The following is a 6,044-nucleotide window of genomic DNA, read 5'->3' as shown; positions in this document are numbered from 1 at the left end:
CTTGAATATTGAAGGGAAAAGAAACTTTGAGTTTAATCTGTGTTTCCTTTAACAGTGATTTTCCTCCATTCCCATTTCCCTCTTAAGAACAGGCAGTGAAGTCATGCGCAGAGCAATAATAAGCACATGGAAATTCTGGGTTGATGGGGCATTCATTTAGTTTATAGGTCTAAACCCACCTATCGTGGATTATAGGTTTCCATCTGCCATTGTTGCTTTCAAAGCTGCTACACAGAAACCTGATCTTTATTTTGTATTTAGTCACAAAGAGTACTAGTATAGCCATCCCTACAAGCAGATACTTCGTTAGAGTTATCTGAATTTAATAGCATGCCTACAAGCATATGAGGAATCCTAAATTTTGATTGAATTTGTCTCCTGCATTTCTGAAAGTTTGTTCCTGTGGTGCTGAACTAAAGGGAAGAAGTGCCAACTGATAATTAGTCTTTGAACTGGTATTTGATCTTAACAAATAGGCATGGTCTTGCTTTGACATCCAAAAAAGTGGAACTCCACCAACCTTCCTTGGATTGTCAAGCAGCCCCAAAGTCAGCCTGGTGTCAAATGAACATGGTGAAAGGGAGCAAGAGTGGAGGACATTGAGAAATTACTCCATTTTGAACTCCAATGGTGGCACATGTTGCAATTTCCATTATAGACAAGACACCTGCTCATCTTATACCTAACTTGACTTTTAATTAAGTCACTGGACTGTATTTTGCTCTAAATGTGGAAAATTGCCAGTAAATTCATGTTGCACCAAAACTGCAACCCAAAACATTCTCCAAACTTCAGAATCCACTGATGAGGAAAATCTCTTTTATCCAATGTAATTTTCTAAAATGAGACCAGTGTATGGAAACATGACCTCTTCATAGAAATGTACAACTTGATTTAAATATGATGAATTTGACAACTTGTTTCATACAGAGTTTGAAAAAAAAACATTTAGGATAGGGAAGCAGTGGAGTTTGATATGTCAGCATCATTTTCTAGAATAATATATCTGCAGTTCAGGAGGAAGCAGTGTTGGAGTGGATTCTGGGAAATGAAGTAGGGCAAATTAAGTGCATTACAGTAGAGAAAATCTGGGAAACAGTGAAAGACAATTGGTGTGGATTCACCATGATAGAAAATGCTCAACTGGAGAAGAGGAAATTGCAAGGATTTGCGAAGTTAGCTAGCACAGGATCACCGCACCAATGAGGCTATTTTTGACACAGTCTAATAGAGAGAAATAAGTGTACCCAAGGTAAGTGTATTTTGATAACAGGAAATGTATGTTAAAACCAAAGTGACATTTCAAATGATTAAGTAAGAATTATATAATGTGTAGGTTGGAATTGAAAAAAATATGGAACACAAAGAAAGATTAACAAGCTGTGTAAAATTGAACTGTAAAACAACGAAACTATCATTTGATTCTCTGGTACAGGTTTCTTTGGTTGAGAACTGGACTGCAGTCTCCACCAGATGGGGTCTTGGCCCATAGTGTGCATGTAATTTGATAGGCCTGTTTTCTTTCCCTTTAAATATTCCCACTCATTGTGAATATGCAGCTGTGGGAATAAAAAGATATAAAAGGACCTATTATAAGGGCAGCAGAAGTGGCAGGCAAATATCAAGGAGTCCTGTGAAAGAAAGATAACTACGAACCCAGAAGAGGTTGGTAACATGGAGCAGAAACCTAGGAGGATAGCAGTGAGAAGAGCCAAGAAGGAAGTTCCAGTCAGTTAACTTTTCTGATTTGTAAAGTCTGTATTTGGCTGTTGAAACCCATGAAATCTTGAGGCTTTATTCCATTAGAAAGGATCTGGGATCCCCAAATGTGGGGTTTGGTCTATAATAGTAACTTGTATAAACAAAATGTGAACAGTAGCGACTTAAAAATGTCTTCAGGACCCAAATGGAAATCTTCAAGTGGAAGCAAAAGGCACGTGAAATACCATAAGATTGAGCAGAATTAGGCCATTCAGCCCATTAAGTCTGGTCTGCCATTCAAACATGGCTGACAGGTTTCCAACTCTGTTCTCCTGCCTTCTCCCCCATAACTCTTGATCTCCGTACCAATCCAGAACCTATCCATGTCTGGCTTGGCTTCCTTAGTCTCCTGCAGTAATGAATTCCACAGATCATCTAGAGGGTGGTTAAAAGCAATTTCTTCTCAGTCCTGAAAGGTTGTCTCTTCACTCCTGCTAAATGACACTATAAGAGTAAAAGTTAGTTATGTACAGGTTAGTAATGGAAAGGAAATGTGAAAGAGAAGAGTGAGGCAATTCCAGAGCTTGGGTTAAGGCAACTGAAAATTCAATAATTAGTTGTAATGAAATGAAAATCAGGGGTGCATAACATGTGTTTCATTTCAAGACATCCAGCACCATGTCCTCCTTAATATGGACATATTTCAAGCTGCCACAATCTATTTCCCCACATTCTATATCTTCCAGAGAGACATAAGATAATCAGAGGGTTACATTTGTTGGACAAGTGACAGCCTTTTTCCTCTGATGGCGATGGCTAGCATGAGGGGACATTGAGGGATGATCGATATAGGACAGATGTCAGAGGTAGTTTCTTTACTCATAGTAGGGGTGTGGAATGCACTGTCTGCAACAGTTGTAGAGTCACCAACTTTAAGGGCATTTAAATGATCATTGGGTAGGTACATGGATGTGAATTAAGTAGTGTAGGTTAGATGTGCTTCAGACAGATTTCACAGGGCTGCACAACATCGGGGGCCGAAGGGCCTGTGATGCGCTGTAATGTTTTATGTTCTATATCCTCCACAATACACACACATGCAAAATACTCATTTAATATCTTCCCCATCTCCTGCGGCTCCACACAAAGGCTACCTATCTGTTTTGAGAGGTCCTATTCTCTCCCTAGTTAACCTTTTGTCCTTCATGTATGTACAAAATCCCTTTGGACTCTCCTTAACCTTATTTGCCATTGCTGTCTCATGTCCCTTTTTGCCCTTCTGAATTCCCTCATAAGTATACTCCTATTGCCTTTACACTCTTCTAAGAATTAATTCGATCTCTCCTATCTATAGCTGACATATGCTTCCTTTTTAAACAGAACCTAAATTTCTCTAGTCATCCAACTAACCCTACACATACCAGCCTTTCCTGTCACCCTAACAGGAGTATACTATCTCTGATCTCTTGTTATCTCATTTTTGAATGGTTCCATTTTCCAGCTGTCCCTCTACCTGCGAACATTTGCCCCCAGTCAGCTTTTGAAAGTTCTTGTCTAATACCGTCAAAATTAGCCTTCCATCTGTTAGGTTCTTTTCCCTAGGTTTCACACACATCAACCTCTGCAAATAATGAAAGTTTATAAGAGCCTGTACACGCTAGATGACCCCTTTGACACTCTTTGCAGACATGTGAAGAAGAATCAGAGGCCTTGAATGAAGAAAACACATCCCCTTTGTACAGGTCAGTTGGCAATGCTCACAGGTACTCTGGCACCCCCCCAATACCCCCCCTCCCCGCCCCCATCCCCCCCAATAACCATGTTACCTCAGGTACAGTGGCAGGATGAGGTCATCCTCTGAGATAATGCAAATCTAAATACCCTTATCCTGGAGAATCGTTATGCAAACAATTTCCAAAATTAGTGATTCCCCAAGACAATGCAATACTTGGCTTTGGGGGAATAGCTATGAAAGCATTTCTGAATGGAAGGGATTGAATGATAGATTAATAATAGTAGGGGAGAAATAGTAAATGACTGTTTAAATGGAATGGGAGTCATCTGCATTCCTACATGAATGTTGTCCCCACCCATTTCCAGAATGTTCCGTCAATGCAGTTCAATCCTTTAATGTCCAATTTAATCTTTTAACGTTACACTTCAATTTATAACTTAAACTTTTAGATCTGGTCTATCCTTTTCCATCACTATTTTAAAACTAATAGAATTATGATATGTGGCCTCAAAGTGCTCCCCCACTGACACCTCAGTCACCTGCCCTGCCATATTTCCCAAGAGTAGATCAATTTTTGCCCCTTCTCTAGTAGGAACATCCACATACTGAAACAGAAAATTTTCTTGTATACACTAAACAAATACCTCTCCATCTAAACCCTTAACATGAGGTCTATGTTTGGAAAGTTGAAATCCCCGACCATAACCATCCTTTTGTTTCTCAATTTCCCTCTGACTATTAGGGGGTCTATAATACAATCCCAATAAGGTGATCATCCCTTTCTTATTTCTCAGTTCCACCCAAATAACTTCCCTGGATGTATTTCCAGGAATATCCTCCCTAAGTACAGCTGTAATGCTATCCCTTATCAAAAATGCCACACCCCCTCCTCTCTTGCCCCCTTTCCTATCTTACCTATAGCATTTGTATCCTGGAACATTAAGTTGCCAGTTCTGTCCATCCTCAGCCACATTTCTGTAATTGCTATGATATCCCAGTCCCATGTTCCTAACCATGCCCTGAGTTCATCTGCCTTCTCTGTTAGGCCTCTTGCATTGAAGTAAATGCAGTTTATCAGCCTAACCTTGTTCCCTGTTTTCTTCCTGCCTGCCCTGACTGTTTGACTTGCTCCTTTTCCCAACTGTATCAGTCACAGATTGATCTCATTCCACACTAATTTCCCTGGCTCCCATTCCTTACCTCCCCGCTCCCCCCCCCCCCCACCTTCACTTTACTAGTTTAAATCCAGCAAATTTCCCTGCCGGTATATTAGTCCCCTTCCAATTCAGGTGCAATCTGTCCTTCTTGTACAGGCCACTTCTACCCCAGAAGAGATTCCAATGATCCAAAACTATGAACCCTTCTCCCCTGCACCAGCTCCTCAGCCACATATTCATCTGCTCTATCCACCTATTCACTTGCTCATAGCACCAAGAGTAATCCAGATATTACTACCATCGAGGACCTCCTTTTTAAATTCCTGTCTAACTTTCTATATTCTCCCTTCAGAATTTCATCCTTTTCCCTTACATTGTTCGTTCCAATGATCTCCTACTGATTCCTCTCCCCTCTGAGAATATTCTGCACTGTCTCGGAAACATCCTTGATATTGGCACCAGGGACGCAACACAACATTTTGATTTTTGCTGCTGGCCACAGAAACATCTGTCTGTGCCTCTGACTAGAGAGCCCCCTATCACAATCAATCGCTTGGAACCTAATGTATCCCTTGTTACATTAAAGCCAGTCTCGATACCAGAAACTAGGCTGATATGCTTTATTTTGTCATTTATATTAATGATTTGGGTGTGAACGTAGGAGGTGTAGTTAGTAAGTTTGCAGATGACACCAAAATTGGAGGTGTAGTGGACAGGGTAAACGGTTACCACTGAGGCTCCCTCAACAGGATCTTGATCAGATAGGCCAATGGGCCAAGGAGTGGCAGATGGAGTTTGATTTAGATAAATGCAATGCATTTTGGAAAGGTAAGTCAGGACAAGACTTAATGGTAAGATCCTAGGGAGTGTTGCTGAACAAAGACCTGGAGTGCAGGTTCATAGCTCCTTGAAAGTGGAATCGCAGGTAGATAGGATAGTGAGGAAGGCGTTTGGTATGCTTTCTTTTATTGGTCAGAGTATTGAGTACAGGAGTTGGGAGGTCATGTTGCAGCTGTACAAGACATTGGTTAGGCCACCTTTGGAATATTGCATGCAATTCTGGTCTCCTTCCTATCGGAACGATGTTGTAAAACTTGAAAGGGTTCAGAAAAGATTTACAAGGATGTTGCCAGGATTAAGCTATAGGGAGAGGCTGGGACTGTTTTCCCTGGAGCGGCAGAGACTGAGGGGTGACCTTATGGAGGTTTATAAAATTATGAGGGGCATGGATAGGATAAATAGGCAAAGTCTTTTCCCTGGGATGGGGGAGTCTAGAACTAGAGGGCATAGGTTTAGGTGAGAGGAGAAAGATATAAAAGGGATCTAAATGACAACTTGTTTGTGCAGAGGGTGGTGCATGTATGGAATGAGCTGCCAGAGGAAGTGATGGGGGTTGGTACAATTACAGCATTTAAAAGGCATCTGGATGGGTCTTTGATAGGAAGAGTTTA

The sequence above is a fragment of the Chiloscyllium punctatum genome, chromosome 7 (genome assembly GCF_047496795.1).
Source record: "Chiloscyllium punctatum isolate Juve2018m chromosome 7, sChiPun1.3, whole genome shotgun sequence".
NCBI classification, from domain to species: domain Eukaryota; kingdom Metazoa; phylum Chordata; class Chondrichthyes; order Orectolobiformes; family Hemiscylliidae; genus Chiloscyllium; species Chiloscyllium punctatum.
Note: the sequence above shows the minus strand (reverse complement) of the source record.